The sequence below is a fragment of the Arachis hypogaea genome, chromosome 13 (genome assembly GCF_003086295.3).
Source record: "Arachis hypogaea cultivar Tifrunner chromosome 13, arahy.Tifrunner.gnm2.J5K5, whole genome shotgun sequence".
Taxonomy (NCBI): Eukaryota; Viridiplantae; Streptophyta; class Magnoliopsida; order Fabales; family Fabaceae; genus Arachis; species Arachis hypogaea.
This window is the reverse complement of record NC_092048.1, coordinates 94,553,782-94,570,303: the sequence shown is the minus strand read 5'-3', so window position 1 is coordinate 94,570,303 and position 16,522 is coordinate 94,553,782. Positions and strand designations below refer to the sequence as shown.

The window sequence follows — 16,522 nt, the reverse complement described above, 5'->3', positions numbered from 1 at the left end:
GCTTTTTGCCTCTTGAATAGTTTTGGCATCTCACTTTATCCATTGAGGTTCAGAATGATTGGCATCTATAGGAACTCAGAGTTCAGATAGTGTTATTGATTCTCCTAGTTCAGTATGTTGATTCTTGAATACAGCTACTTTATGATTCTTGGTCGTGGCCCTAAGCACTTTGTTTTCCAGTATTACCACCGGATACATAAATGCCACAGACACATAATTGGGTGAACCTTTTCAGATTGTGACTCAGCTTTGCTAAAGTCCCCAATTAGAGGTGTTCAGGGTTCTTAAGTGACAAACCCCATTTGTAGGGTTTATCTTGTATTGATTTTTGGGGATTTTATCAACTTTTACCCACATTTATTCAATGAAATAGCATGATTTTATAACTTCTCCCTTAATTGTGCTTAAGAGTGAAAACATGCTTTTTAGGACTTAAAATAGCTAAATTTAATTTACCTTGATTCCATTAGATGCTTCGATATGTTTGTTAAGTGATTTCAGATTTAGGAGGCAAAGATTGGATTAAGGGAATGAAGAAAAAGCATGTAAAGTTTGAGAACTCATGAAGAAATGATGGAACCAAAAAGCTGTCAAGCCTGACCTCTTCGCACTTAATTGACCATAACTTGAGCTACAGAGGTCCAAATGATGCAGTTCCAGTTGGGTTGGAAAGCTAACATCCGGGGCTTCGAAACGATGTAAGATTTGCCATAGTTGCATCGCGCATAGGGGCGCGCACGCGCACGGTACGCGGACGCGCCGTTGGTGGCATATGACTCACTTGATGCAACACGTGGCCAGCGATTTTAGAAGCCTTGTGGGCCCAATCCAACTCATTTCTGATGCTATTTAAGCCAAGGATTGAAGAGGGATCAATGTACTTTTAATCATTAGTCATAGTTTTAGTTTTAGAAGTAGTTAGAGTTAGAGAGAGAAGCTCTCTCTTCTCTCTAGAATTAGGATTAGGAATTAGGGTTAGATTAGGATCTCATAGTTCTAGGTTTAATTCAAGTCTCCTTCTACTTCTACCTTCAATTGATGATTGCTACACTTTGGTTCTTCTCTCTATCCCTATTCTCTTGTTGTAATTTCTCTTATTTTGTTTCTAGGTTTTGTAATCATGATACTCTTGTTCTCTTTATTTTCTTTCAATAATGCAATTTGAGGTAATTCATGATAATTGTGATTTCCTTGATTGTTGTTGTTAATTCTTTACATTCAATTGTAGTTAGAATTCATTCTTGTTGTGATTGACTATACTTTTCTTTTGTGCCTTCCAAGTGTTTGATTAAATGCTTGAAAGAATTTTAGACTAGAATTTTATGTTCTTGGCTTGAGAAGGTAACTTAGGATTTCTTGAGTCACTAGTGTCCAATTGATTGATAGTTGATAGCCATTAACTCTAGCCTTCATTAATCCAATTAGTGGAAAGCTAGGACTTATGGACTAGGATTGATATAACTCACTTGACTTTCCTTTGTTAATCGATTTAAGGATGACTAAGTGGGATTAATCCTTGCAACTACCATACTTGTGGCTAGTGATAATGATGAAGACCCTTGACAACCAAACCTTGCCAAGACCATTTTGTGAATGAAGTTTTCCTACCATTTACTATTCACATTCCTCATCCAAAACCCCAAAATAAACAAGTCCATAACCAATAACAAGAACACTACCCTGCAAGTCCTTTGAGAGACGACCCGAGGTTTAAATACTTCGGTTTATAGATTTTAGGGGTTTGTACTTGTGACAAACAAATTTTTGCATGAAAGGATTATTGTTGGTTTAGAGACTATACTTCAACGAGATTTCATTTGTGAAATTCTATACCGACAAAAATCTATTCGTCAAAATGGCGCCGTTGCCGGGGATTTGCAATGGTGTTGTGTTATTGGTTATTGTACATATGTGAATATTGTTAATAGGTTTATCTTTTGTTGTTTCTTAATTTTTGTTAGTTTTATTTTGTTCTCTCATTATGAATTCTCACTACTTTGGCTTTGAGTTTGGTTCTAAGTGTGTTGTAGGAAATGTGGACTTTAATGGCAACATGTACCATGGATGGAACCAACAAAGATGGGAAGAGCCTCAAGGAATTGATCACTCCTATTGGCAACAACCTCCGGATACTTATAGGTATAATTTCCATCCTAATGCATGCCAACTTAGCGACTATGATGATTCTTTTTGTGACACTCAACAACCACCATCATATGCCTATGAATCTCATCCTCAACATGACTTTGAACCACCTTACTCACAAGCCTCATACCACCAAACACCTCCATATGATCCTAATCCCTATCCACCATACCAACCACCTTATGAGCCATATGAACCATACATGGAACCACCACCATTCCAACACAATTACTCTCAAGAACCACCTCAAATGTATGAAAATCTCCAGCCACAAGATGAATACCACTTTCCACCACAACCTCCCATGGAAGAATACTCATGTCCTTCAATCCAAGAGTCATATGATCCTACCCATGATATCCAAGAAGAACAAGAGTCAAGGGATCGTTTCAAGGAGACATTGGATCAATTTCAAGCAACCATGGAGTGTTTTGTGCAACAAGTGAAAATAATAGAAAATATTGAACCACCACAACCTTACCAAGATGAACCACCTTCCAATTATGAAACTTCCCTCCCAAATAATGAACCTTCTTTTCCACCATCACCTCCCGATGAAGCCCCCACGCAAGAATTGAGAGATCTTGAATCTCATATCTTGAGGCCACAAGAGGAGGATGAAAAGAAGTTTAAGGAGCTAGGAGCCAAGATGGCTATCCTAGTGGAAGCCGTTAGCAACATGGCCTCCTCCCAACTAAGCAATCAAGGAACTCACATTGACGAATGTGGAGAAGCAACCAAGGAGCATAGTGAGGGAGTGAGTTTAGAGCTTCAAGGTGAAGAAAAGGTGTTGAAGCAAGAATTGCCACAAGGGGAGGAAGTTACGATAATTGAGCCGGAAGAAGTGGTTGAAGCCTTTGAAGAGGTTGACCAAGAGATGGATTCAATCATTGAAGAATTCTTATGTACAATTGAATCCTCTCCAATTGGGTTTGACATAGAGGGTAAGGAAGAAGATACCTCACCTCTCATGCCTTTGGTGAGCAATGAAGAAGAAATTGAAGTGGAAGCAAGCCACCAAGAGGAAGAGGTTGAAGCTGAGGAAAGTTGTAAAGAGGTGGAGATAGTCAAGGAAGAGCACAAGGGAGTGGAACTTGCAAGATTATTGGAACCACCCCTTCCTAAGTCACCATCCTACACAACATTCAAGTGGGTAAAATTCTTATCCATAAGCTTTACTTTCCCACGTGAATATGGTTTGATTGAAAATGATGGTCAACTTAGAGCTCTTTGTGGAGTTAAGAGTAAGAGAGAGTTGTGTAGTGGTTGGAAACATCATTCCAAGTTCATGATGGTTGCATGCTCAAAGTTGAATGGCAATGGTTGGTGTAAAATCAAATGGCATGGGTCTAGAAGGTTGTTTGGAAGCTTCTTTGAGAATTCTAAGGTCATGACACCCAATTGGAGCTATGATGATCAACTCGAAGATGGGTGCAAAAACAAGATTTGGGATCCGGGAATATATGAGGATCAATTTTGGGAGCTCATATCTTGGGAAGAACCTCACCCAAGCTTGGTGGAAATGGTTGGAAATTCTGACAACCAATTGAAGAGCAAGCATCCTTGGAGATTCAAGGATGAGTACAAACATAAGCCACCATGACAATAAGCTCCTCAAAATGTCCAACTTAAGGACTTAAACTAAAAGTGCTAGGTGGGAGACACCCCACCATGGTAAACTCTTTCCTTCCTCTTTTAGTTTTGTTTAATAAGTGATTAGAGTTGCCATTGTAGGTAGATTTTCATTTCATATTGATTTGTTTGTAAAGATTGGTTGTTAGTATGTTGTATTCATTAGTAGTAGATGAATAAATCCTAAAATCAAATTGCATTTTTGTGAATTGTTTGATATTTGATTGAATAAAGAAGAGTTTTGGACATTATAGGGAGCTCTTGGGCATTTTTTCTGCTTTTTGGGCAAAAAAAAAAAAGGGGGCATCGGCGCGTAAGAACGATGTGCGCGCGCGCGCGGATTGCACTTCCGCAACTTCTGGTACAAAAACCAGAGAGTTGTGCGCGCGTTGTGCCAGCATTGTGCTTGGAGCACAAGCTCATCCACGCGTAAGCGCGATGTGCGCGCGCGCGCGGATCGTCCCTGCTGCATCCACGCGTAAGCGCGATGTGCGCGCGCGCGCGGATTGTCCCTGCTGCATCCACGCGTAAGCGCGCTGTGCGCGCGCGCGCGGATTTGCACCCTGCTTTTCTCCTCCCTCCTTTCTCCTTCTTTCCTCTTCTCTTCTTCTTTCTTTCTCATTTTTTTTTCTTCTTCCTCTCTTGAAAATTTTTTTTTTCTTTTCCCTTTTAATGTAAATAAAAAAAAATTAATAATAAAAAAACAATATATAATAATAAATAAATAAATAAATAAATAAATAAAATACTAAAAAAAAATTTTTTTTCTCTCTTCTTCTATTTCCTTTTGTCTATTACATTTGCATTCTTTTCTTCTTTGCATTTTCATTCTATTTGTTCTCATTTTCTTTTCTAAATTTCTCATTTTAATAATGGTGTTGAATTCTCTCACCCAATTGTTGAGAATTTCTTGCATTTGTTTTGGTGCTTCATGACTTGTTACATTAATTGTAATATTTGTCAACACACAAGATTAGTGCTTTAGTCCTTCCTAATTCATTACCCTTTGTTTTTTTTTCTTGTACCGCTTCATCATTGAGTTAGGATAGAATCAAATGCTTTCATGCGTATCACTAATCTTGTTTGTGTCAATTCTTATTTGATCTTGATGCTCAATATACTCTCCATGCTTTAACTTTACTCTTACATCAAGTATCAGTTGATATGCCTTTTGCTTATATTGATTTCTCACTCACATGTTGTAGCTACCATGTAGTAGAGAATCATACTCTTATTTGGCATTAGCCCCCGCCTATGTTCTATTTACTTTGATATCTTTGTTGTAGGCTTAATTTTCTTTCTTTTTCTCCCCTTTTAGGCTGGCCACCAAGAAAGGAGGAAACGGAAAAGCTTTTAAATGGGGCAACGAACACGTCATCCGCACAACCTTTCGAAGAAGCTCATCAATTGTAGCAACCCATCCACCTTGCTCTCCTTTGCATGCACCGAGGACGGTGCAATCTTCAAGTGTGGGGAGGTCATTCGACCGATCTCCATGGGTAACAATTTCCTTTTTCAACACCAAATTTTTTTTCATTTTTCTTTGTTAGAGTAGCTATTGCATTGCATGATAGGTTGCATGTTAGTTAGAATTTGTACATATTCTTACCACTTCTTTCATATTAGAACTACTTGGTTATGGTGATGATTTTCTTTCCAAGAAACCGTTTTAGGGCAACCTACCAATTTGAAAATTTTTGTTGAACTTGCTTGAAAGAATTTATTTTGGAACATGATTTTGAGCTAAGAACACAAGCTTGTGAGATTTGAGCCTAATGGTGTGGTTACATCTTATAACCACTTATTTTCCTTCGTGCGTGTAATTGTTCTCTTTCTATGATTGTAATCTTTGGTTTGTTTGAATCTATATGTCCCATTATTCCTTGTATTCATGCATTTATATGATTGAGGCCATCATTTCATTAGCTCACTCACCCAAACGGCCGTACCTTCTATCTTCCGTTGTTAGCCAAACTTGAGCCTACGATTAACCCACTTTGTTCTTAATTTAGCACATTACAAGCCTTAAAGCGGAAAACAATAAAAGTCCTTATTTGGATCTTTGATTAGCTTAGGCTAGTGTGTGTGAGTATCATTCAAGTGTGGGAACCTTGGGACATTGGGTGAATAAGAGGGTATTTTGTATTATTATTGAAAATATTGGGGAATTGGTACATACTCATGTATTGATTAAATGTATAGACCTTATGCATTGATGTTCTTGTGTATAGTTTGAAAGAAAAAAGAAAAAAAAAATGAAAAGAAAAAGAAATAAAAGTGAAAAAGAAAAAAAAAGAAAAAGAAAAGAAAAATGTATATAGAAAAAGAAAGAAAAAAAGAAGAGCAATAAAGGGGACAAAATGCCCCAAAGTGAAGCTCAATAAGAATCAATGTATAAGTGTTGTGAAATGAAAAGAAAATGCATGAGTATGTGAAAAAGTGAGGAATGGGTAGTTAGATTAGTACTTAATTGTATAGGCCATTATATAGGTTAGGTGGGAAAGTTTAAGTTAATCAAAGATTCAAATCCTTAAGTCCACTAGCCATATATGATCCTACCTTGACCCTAGCCCCATTACAACCTAAAGAAAAGACCTCATGATACATGTATGCATGCATTGAATAATTGTTGATTGTTAGAAGAAAAACAAATCTTGGAAAGCATGATTAGGGGAGAATTGAGAGAATCAACCCCAAACACCGAGCGACTAGAGTGCAAACACTCCGGTGAGGGTTCGATGCTCAATTCCTTGATTCCCGGCTTTCATGAGCGTTCTTCTCGCAAGTCTACTTGAACTTCATTTTGATATTCGAATTGGTAGGATTCATGAATCGTTATATGATCTTGACCCTACTTGCACGTATGACTTGGAGGATTGATTTATTTTTAACCAAGTAGGTAAAACTATTTTGCATTTAGTTGCATATAGTTTAGGTTGCATATAGTTCATTTACATGGAATAAATGTTGATACTCTTTGTTTCTCTCTTGGCTTAAGCATGAGGACATGCTTGGATTAAGTGTGGGGAGGTTGACAAACCCCATTTGTAGGGTTTATCTTGTATTGATTTTTGGGGATTTTATCAACTTTTACCCACATTTATTCAATGAAATAGCATGGTTTTATAACTTCTCCCTTAATTGTGCTTAAGAGTGAAAACATGCTTTTTAGGACTTAAAATAGCTAAATTTAATTCACCTTGATTCCATTAGATGCTTCGATATGTTTGTTAAGTGATTTCAGATTTAGGAGGCAAAGATTGGATTAAGGGAACGAAGAAAAAGCATGTAAAGTTTGAGAACTCATGAAGAAATGATGGAACCAAAAAGCTGTCAAGCCTGACCTCTTCGCACTTAATTGACCATAACTTGAGCTACAGAGATCCAAATGATGCGGTTCCAGTTGGGTTGGAAAGCTAACATCTGGGGCTTCGAAATGATGTAAGATTTGCCATAGTTGCATCGCGCATAGGGGCGCGCACGGTACGCGGACGCGCCGTTGGTGGCATATGACTCACTTGATGCAACACGTGGCCAGCGATTTTAGAAGCCTTGTGGGCCCAATCCAACTCATTTCTGATGCTATTTAAGCCAAGGATTGAAGAGGGATCAATGTACTTTTAATCATTAGTCATAGTTTTAGTTTTAGAAGTAGTTAGAGTTAGAGAGAGAAGCTCTCTCTTCTCTCTAGAATTAGGATTAGGAATTAGGGTTAGATTAGGATCTCATAGTTCTAGGTTTAATTCAAGTCTCCTTCTACTTCTACCTTCAATTGATGATTGCTACACTTTGGTTCTTCTCTCTATCCCTATTCTCTTGTTGTAATTTCTCTTATTTTGTTTCTAGGTTTTGTAATCATGATACTCTTGTTCTCTTTATTTTCTTTCAATAATGCAATTTGAGGTAATCCATGATAATTGTGATTTCCTTGATTGTTGTTGTTAATTCTTTACATTCAATTGTAGTTAGAATTCATTCTTGTTGTGATTGACTATACTTTTCTTTTGTGCCTTCCAAGTGTTTGATTAAATGCTTGGAAGAATTTTAGACTAGAATTTTATGTTCTTGGCTTGAGAAGGTAACTTAGGATTTCTTGAGTCGCTAGTGTCCAATTGATTGATAGTTGATAGCCATTAACTCTAGCCTTCATTAATCCAATTAGTGGAAAGCTAGGACTTATGGACTAGGATTGATATAACTCACTTGACTTTCCTTTGTTAATCGATTTAAGGATGACTAAGTGGGATTAATCCTTGCAACTACCATACTTGTGGCTAGTGATAATGATGAAGACCCTTGACAACCAAACCTTGCCAAGACCATTTTGTGAATGAAGTTTTCCTACCATTTACTATTCACATTCCTCATCCAAAACCCCAAAATAAACAAGTCCATAACCAATAACAAGAACACTACCCTGCAAGTCCTTTGAGAGACGACCCGAGGTTTAAATACTTCGGTTTATAGATTTTAGGGGTTTGTACTTATGACAAACAAATTTTTGCATGAAAGGATTATTGTTGGTTTAGAGACTATACTTCAACGAGATTTCATTTGTGAAATTCTATACCGACAAAAATCTATTTGTCATTAAGCACACTCTTCTTTTGCTTTGGACCTTGATTTTAACCGCTCAGTCTCAAGTTTTCACTTGACACCTTCACGCCACAAACACATGGTTAGGGACAGTTTGGTTTAGCCGCTTAGGCCAGGATTTTATTCCTTTAGGCCCTCCTATCCACTGATGCTCAAAGCCTTGGGATCTTTTTTATTTACCCTTGCCTTTTGGTTTTAAGGGTTATTGGCTTTTTGATTTTGCCTTTTGGTTTTAAGAGCTTTTGGCTTTTTCTGCTTGCTTTTTCTTTTTTTTTTTCCTATTTTTTTCGCTATTTTTTTTTCTATTTTTTTCTACAAGCTTTTGTATTCACTGCTTTTTCTTGCTTCAAGAATCATTTGTATGATTTTTCAGATTATCAAATAACATGTCTCCTTGTCATCATTCTTTCAAGAGTCAACATATTTAACATTCTTAAACAACAACTTCAAAAGACATATGCACTGTTCAAGCATTCATTCAGAAAATAAGAAGCATTGTCACCACATCAATATAATTAAACTAAGTTCAAGGATAAATTCGAAACTCATATACTTCTTGTTCTTTTGAATTAAAACATTTTTCATTTAAGAGAGGTGATGGATTCATATTCACTACTTTAAGGCATAGACACTTAGACACTAATAATCATGTAATAAAGACACAAACATAGATAAACATTTAACATCAGATAACGAAAAACAGCAAATTCAAGAACAAGGAATGAGTCCACCTTAGTGATGGTGGCGTTTCCTTCTTGAGGAACCAATGATGTCCTTGAGCTCTTCTATGTCTCTTCCTTGTCTTTGTTGCTCCTCCCTCATTGCTTTTTGATCTTCTCTAATTTCATGGAGTATGATGGAGTGCTCTTGATATTCCACCCTTAGTTGTCCCATGTTAGAACTTAGTTCTCCTAGGGAGGTGTTGATTTGCTCCCAATAATTGTGTGGAGGAAAATGTATCCCCTGAGGTATCTCAGGGATTTCTTGATAATGAGCTTCCTCACGTGTTTCTTGAGCTCCATGAGTGGGCTCTCTTGTTTGCTCCATCCTTTTCTTAGTGATGGGCTTCTCTTCCTCAATGGGAATGTCTCCTTCTATGAAAGCTCCAGCTGAGTAACATAGATGGCAAATAAGATGAGGGAAAGCTAGCCTTGCCAAGGGGGAGGGCTTTTCGGCTATTTTGTAGAGTTCAAGGGAGATGACTTCATGAACTTCTACTTCCTCTCCAATCATGATGCTATGAATCATGATGGCTCGATCCACAATAACTTCAGATCGGTTGCTAGTGGGGATGATGGAGCGTTGGATGAACTCTTACCATCCTCTAGCCACAGGCTTAAGGTCCAGTCTTCTAAGTTGAACCGGTTTGCCTTTTAAGTCAATCTTCCATTGAGCTCCTTCCACACATATGTCCATGAGGACTTGGTCCAACCTTTGATCAAAGTTGACCCTTCTAGTGTAGGGGCGTGCATCTCCTTGCATCATAGGCAAGTCAAACGCCAACCTCACATTTTCCAGACTAAAATCTAAGTATTTCCCCCGAACCATGGTGAGATAATTCTTTGGGTTCGGGTTCTTACTTTGATCATGGTTCCTAGTGATCCATGCATTAGCATAGAACTCTTGAACCATTAGAATTTCAACTTGTTGGATGGATTTTGTTAGAACTTCCCAACCTCTTCTTTGGATCTCGTGTCGGATCTTCGGATACTCATTTTTCTTGAGTTTGAAAGGGACCTCGGGGATCACCTTCTTCTTGGCCACAACATCATAGAAATGGTATTGATGAGCTTTGGAGATGAATCTTTCCATCTCTCATGACTCGGAGGTGGAAGCTTTTGTCTTCCCTTTCCCTTTTCTAGAAGATTCTCCGGTCTTAGGTGCCATCAATGGTAATGGAAAAATAAAAAGCTTTATGCTTTTATCACACCAAACTTAGAATATTACTCGCCCTCGAGCAAGAGAAGAAAGAATAGATGAAGAAGAAGAAGAAAATATGGAGGAGAGGAGGGAGAGGTGTATTCGGCCAAGAAGGGGAAGAGAGGGTTGTGTTGTGTGAAAATGAGGAAGAATGGAGGGCTTTATATAGGGAGGGGATGGGGTTTAGTTTCGGCCATATAGGGTGGGTTTGAGTGGGAAATTGATTTTGAATTTTGAAGGTAGGTGGAGTTTATGAGGTAGGTTTATGGGGAAGAGTGGATGGATGTGAGTGGTGAAGTGGTGATAGGGAAGAGAGATTGAGGTGATTGGTGAAGAGTTTTGGGGAAGAGTGTTTATTGGGAAGAGAGGATGAACATTGAGAAGAGGGAAGAGAGTGAGTGGTGGTAGGTGGGGATCCTGTGGGGCCCACAGATGCTGAGATGATCCTGTGGGGTCCACAGATCCTGAGGTGTCGAGGAATTGCATCCCTGCACCAATTAGGCATGTAAAATGCCTTTGCATGCAATTCTGGCGTTTAAACGCCGAATTGATGCTTGTTCTGGGCGTTCAGCACCCATCTGCAGCATATTTCTGGCGTTGAACGCCAGCTTCATGCTTGTTTCTAGCGTTCAGCGCCAGCTTTCCTCAGTGTTCATTCCTGGCGTCTGAACGCCAGGATGCTGCTTGTTTCTGGCGTTCAACGCCATATCCATGCTCTATTTTGGCGTTGAACACCAGCCAGATGCTCCTTACTGGCGTTTAAACGCCAGTAAGATCCTCCTCCAGGGTGTAATTTTTCTTCTGCGTTTTTGATTCTGTTTTTAATTTTTATATTTATTTTGTGACTCCACATGATCATGAACCTAATAAAACATGAAATAACAATAAAAATAAATTAAAATTAGATAAATAAAAATTGGGTTGCCTCCCAACAAGCGCTTCTTTAATGTCAATAGCTTGACAGTGGGCTCTCATAGAGCCTCACAGATGTTCAGAGTATTGTTGAGACTTCCCAACACCAAACTTAGAGTTTGGATATAGGAGTTCAACACCAAACTTAGAGTTTGGTTGTGGCCTCCCAACACCAAACTTAGAGTTTGACTGTGGGGGCTCTGGTTGACTCTGTTTTGAGAGAAGCTTACTGTGCCTCTTTTCCATGTTTACAGAAGGATGTCCTTAAGTTTTAAACTCAAGGGAGTCCTCATTCAATTGAAGGACTAGTTCACCTCTGTTAACATCAATCACAGCTCTTACTGTGGCTAGAAACGGTCTTCCAAGGATGATGGATTCATCCTCATCCTTCCCAGTATCTAGGATTATGAAATCAGCAGGGATGTAAAGGCCTTCAACCTTTACTAATATATCCTCTACTTGTCCATAAGCCTGTTTTCTGGAATTGTCTGCCATCTCTAATGAGATTTTAGCAGCTTGTACCTCAAAGATTCCCAGTTTCTCCATTACAGAGAGTGGCATGAGGTTTATTCCTGACCCAAGATCACATAGAGCCTTCTCAAAGGTCATGGTGCCTATGGTACAAGGTATTAGAAACTTTCCAGGATCCTGTTTCTTCTGAGGCAATCTCAGTTGATCCAATGCATTTAGTTCATTGGTGAACATGGGAGGTTCATCTCCCCAAGTCTCTTTACCAAATAAATTGGCATTCAGCTTCATGATTGCACCAAGGAACTTAGCAACTTGCTCTTCAGTAACATCCTCATTCTCTTCAGAAGAAGAATACTCATCAGAGCTCATGAAGGGCGTAAGGAGGTTCAATGGAATCTCTATGGTCTCTAGATGAGCATCAGAGTCCTTTGGTTCCTCAGAGGGAAACTCCTTATTGATCACTGGGCATCCCAGGAGGTCTTCCTCCTTGGGATTCACGTCCTTCTCCTCTCTTGTGGGTTCGGCCATGATGGTTATATCAATGGCCTTGCACTCTCCTTTTGGATTTTCTTCTGTATTGCTTGGGAGAGCATTAGGAGGGGTTTTAGTGATCTTCTTACTCTGCTGGTCCACTTGTGCCTCCAAATTTCTAATGGAGGACCTTGTTTCATTCATGAAACTTAGAGTGGCCTTAGATAGATCAGAGACTAAGTTTGCTAAATTAGAGGTATTTTATTCAGAGTTCTCTGTCTGTTGTTGAGTGGATGATGGAAAAGGCTTGCTATTGCTAAACCTGTTTCTTCCACCATTATTAAAGCCTTGTTGAGGCTTTTGTTGATCCTTCCATGAGAGATTTGGGTGATTTCTCCATGAGGGATTATAGGTGTTTCCATAGGGTTCACCCATATAATTTACCTCTGCTATTGCAGGGTTCTCAGGATCATAAGCTTCTTCTTCAGAAGATGCCTCTTGAGTACTGTTGGATGCAGCTTGCATTCCATTCAGACTCTGAGAAATCATATTGACTTGCTGAGTCAATATTTTATTCTGAGGCGTCCATTACTCACAGGATTCCTCTCAGAAGTATACATAAACTGGTTGTTAGCAACCATGTCAATGAGTTCTTGAGCTTCTGCAGGCGTTTTCTTTAGGTGAATGGATCCACCTGCAGAAGTATCCAATGACATCTTAGCTAATTCAGACAGACCATCATAGAATATGTCCAGGATGGTCCATTCTGAAAGCATGTCAGAAGGACACTTTTTGGTCAGTTCCTTGTATCTCTCCCAAGCTTCATAGAGGGATTCACCTTCTTTCTGTTTGAAGGTTTGAACATCCACTCTAAGCTTACTCAGCTTTTGAGGAGGAAAGAACTTGGCTAAGAAAGCCTTGACCAGCTTATCCCAAGAGTTTAGGCTATCTTTGGGTTGAGAATCCAACCACACTCTAGCTCTGTCTCTTACAGCAAATGGGAAAAGCATAAGCCTGTAGACCTCGGGGTCAACCCCATTGGTCTTAACAGTATTACAGATCTGCAAAAATTCAGTTAAGAACTGAAAAGGATCTTCAGATGGAAGTCCATGAAACTTGCAGTTTTGTTGCATCAGAGAAACTAATTGAGGTTTAAGCTCAAAATTATTTGCTCCAATGGTAGGAATTGAGATGCTTCTTCCATGTAAATTGGAATTAGGTGCAGTGAAGTCACCAAGCATCCTCCTTGCATTATTATTATTTTCGGCTGCCATCTCTTCTTCCTGTTCGAAAATTCCTGTAAGGTTGTCTCTGGATTGTTGTATTTTAGCTTCTCTTAGTTTCCTCTTCAGAGTCATTTCAGGTTCAGGGTCTGCTTCAACAAGAATGTTCTTGTCCTTACTCCTGCTCATATGAAAAAAAAGGAAACAGAAAAAAAAAATAGGGATCCTTTTTACCCAGGTATAGAGGTTCCCCAGTGTGAGTAGAAGAAGAAAAGAATGTAATGTAAAGAAGGGAAGAAGAGAAAATTCGAACACAGATAGAAGAGGGGGTTCAAATTTGGGTGAGATGAAGTGTTAGTAGATGAATAAATAAATAGAAGGAGATGAGAGAGAGGGAGAATTTTCGAAAATAAAATTTTGAAAAGGGGTTAGTGATTTTCGAAAATTAGGAATGAAATCAAATTAAAATTGAAAATTGAAATAACTATTTAATTAAAAAGAATTTTTGAAAAAGAGGGAAGAGATTTTCGAAAATTAGAGAGAGAGAGTTAGTTAGGTAGTTTTGAAAAAGATAAGAAACAAACAAAAAGTCAATTAGTTAGTTGAAAAAGATTTGAAAATCAATTTTGAAAAGATAAGAAGATAAGAAGTTAGAAAAGATATTTGAAAGTCAAATTTTTGAAAAAGATAAGATTTTTAAAAAAAAAGATATGATAGGAAGATATGATTAGAATTAGTTTTGAAAAAGATTTGATTTTTAAAATCATAATTAATGACTTGACTCACAAGAAATCACAAGATATGATTCTATAATTTAAAGTTTGAATCTTTCTTAACAAGTAAGTAACAAACTCGAAATTTTTGAATCAAAACATTAATTGATGATGTGATTTTCGAAAATATGATATAAAAATAAGAAAAAGATTTTGAAAATATTTTGAAAAAGATTTTTGAAATTTTCGAAAATAAATAAAAAAATGGAAAAGATATGATTTTTGAAAAAGATAAGATTTTTAAATTGAAAATTTGATTTGACTCATAAGAAACAACTAAGTTTTAAAAAGTTTTGAAAAAGTCAACTCAAATTTTCGAAATTTATGAGTGAAAAAGAGAAAGATATTTTTTTTTTTATTTTTGAATTTTTTTTATGATGAAAGAGAAAAACATGAAAAGGACTCAATGCATGAAAGTTATGGATCAAAATAATGAATGCATGCAAGAATGCTATGAATGTCAAGATGAACACCAAGAACACTTTGAAGATCATGATGAACATCAAGAACTTATTTTTGAAAATTTTATATGCAAAGAAAACATGCAAAATACCAAACTTAGAAATCTTTTATGTTCAGACACTATGAATGCAAAAATGCACATGAAAAACAAGAAAAGACACAAAACAAGAAAACATCAAGATCAAACAAGAAGATTTACCAAGAACGACTTGAAGATCATGAAGAACACTATGAATGCATGAATTTTCAAAAAATACAAAATGAATATGCAATTGACACCAAACTTACAATTTGACTCAAGACTCAAACAAGAAACATGAAATATTTTTTATTTTTATGATTTTCTAATTTTTATTGTATTTTTTGAAAATTAATTTGAAAAAGAAAAATAAGGATTCCAAAATTTTTTATATGAATTCCAGGAATCTTGCATTCTTAGTCCAAAGCTTCAGTCCAGGAATTAGACATGGCTCACTAGCCAGCTAAGCTTTCAATGAAAGCTCCGGTCCAAAACACTAGACATGGCCAATGGCCAGCCAAGCTTCAGCATGTAACTCAGATATACTGCTCATTAATTATCAAATTAACTTGCCTCTATGAAAATGGTTTGGAAGCCTCAGTCCAAAAGAATTTAGACATGGCTTTACAGCCAGCCAGGCTTCACATGCTTCATGAAACTCTAGAATTCATTCTTAAAAATTCTGAAGAACATAATATAATTTTTTTTGAAAATAAAACAAAAAGAAAATTACCTAATCTGAGCAACAAGATGAACCGTCAGTTGTCCAAACTCGAACAATCCCCGGCAACGACGCCAAAAACTTGGTATGCGAAATTGTTACTCTGAGGTTGTAAAATTTGTTGTTCGTTCTCTCCCTGGTAATGGCGCCAACAAACTGGTGCACAATACCATGGTCCAAACATAACTTCACAACTTTGCACAACTAACCAGCAAGTGCACTGGGTCGTCCAAGTAATAAAACCTTACGTGAGTAAGGGTCGATCCCACAGAGATTGTTGGTATGAAGCAAGCTATGGTCATCTTGTAAATCTCAGTCAGGTAGATATCAAATGGTTATAATATTTGAATAATAATAATAAATAAACAGAAAATAAAGATAAAGGTACTTATGTATATCATTGGTGAGAATTTCAGATAAGCGTATGGAGATACTTTCGTTCCTTTGATCTCTGCTTTCCTGCTGTCTTCATCCAATCAGTCTTACTCCTTTCCATGGCAAGCTTTATGTAAGGGCATCACCGTTGTCAATGGCTACATCCCATCCTCCCTGTGAAAAAGGTCCAAATGCTCTGTCACGGCATGGCTAATCATCTGGAGGTTCTCGATCATATTGGAATAGGATTCACCCTCCTTTTGCGTCTGTCACTATGCCCAGCACTCGCGAGTTTGAAGTTCGTCACAATTATTCAATCCCTGAATCCTACTCGGAATACCACAGACAAGGTTTAGACTTTCCAGACTCTCATGAATGCCGCCATCAATCTAGCTTATACCACGAAGATTCTGATTAAGAGATCCAAGAGATATTCATTCAATCTAAGGTGGAACGGAAGTGGCTGTCAGGCACGCGTTCGTAGGGGAATGATGATGATTGTCACGTTCATCACATTCATATTGAAGTGCGAATGAATATCTTAGAAGCGGAATAAGTTGAATTGAATAGAGAAACAGTAGTACTTTGCATTAATTCTTGAGGAACAGCAGAGCTCCACACCTTAATCTATGGAGTGTAGAAACTCTACCGTTGAAAATACATAAGTGATGAAGGTTCAGGCATGGCCAAGAGGCCAGCCCCCAACGTGATCAATATGATCTAAAGATGAACTAAAAATCATAAGATGTCTAAAAGACTAGTAAAAAGTTCTATTTATACTAAACTAGTTACTAGGGTTTAC

General features: G+C 37.7%; 1 non-coding gene across 1 annotated transcript; it reads left to right on the top strand.

Annotated features, from left to right (window-relative positions):
• Positions 1 to 12,917: 12,917 nt before the first annotated feature.
• LOC112739160 (small nucleolar RNA R71) lies at positions 12,918 to 13,025 on the top strand. The gene has a single exon (XR_003170098.1). It is a non-coding gene; the product is annotated as a small nucleolar RNA R71 (small nucleolar RNA).
• Positions 13,026 to 16,522: the final 3,497 nt, after the last annotated feature.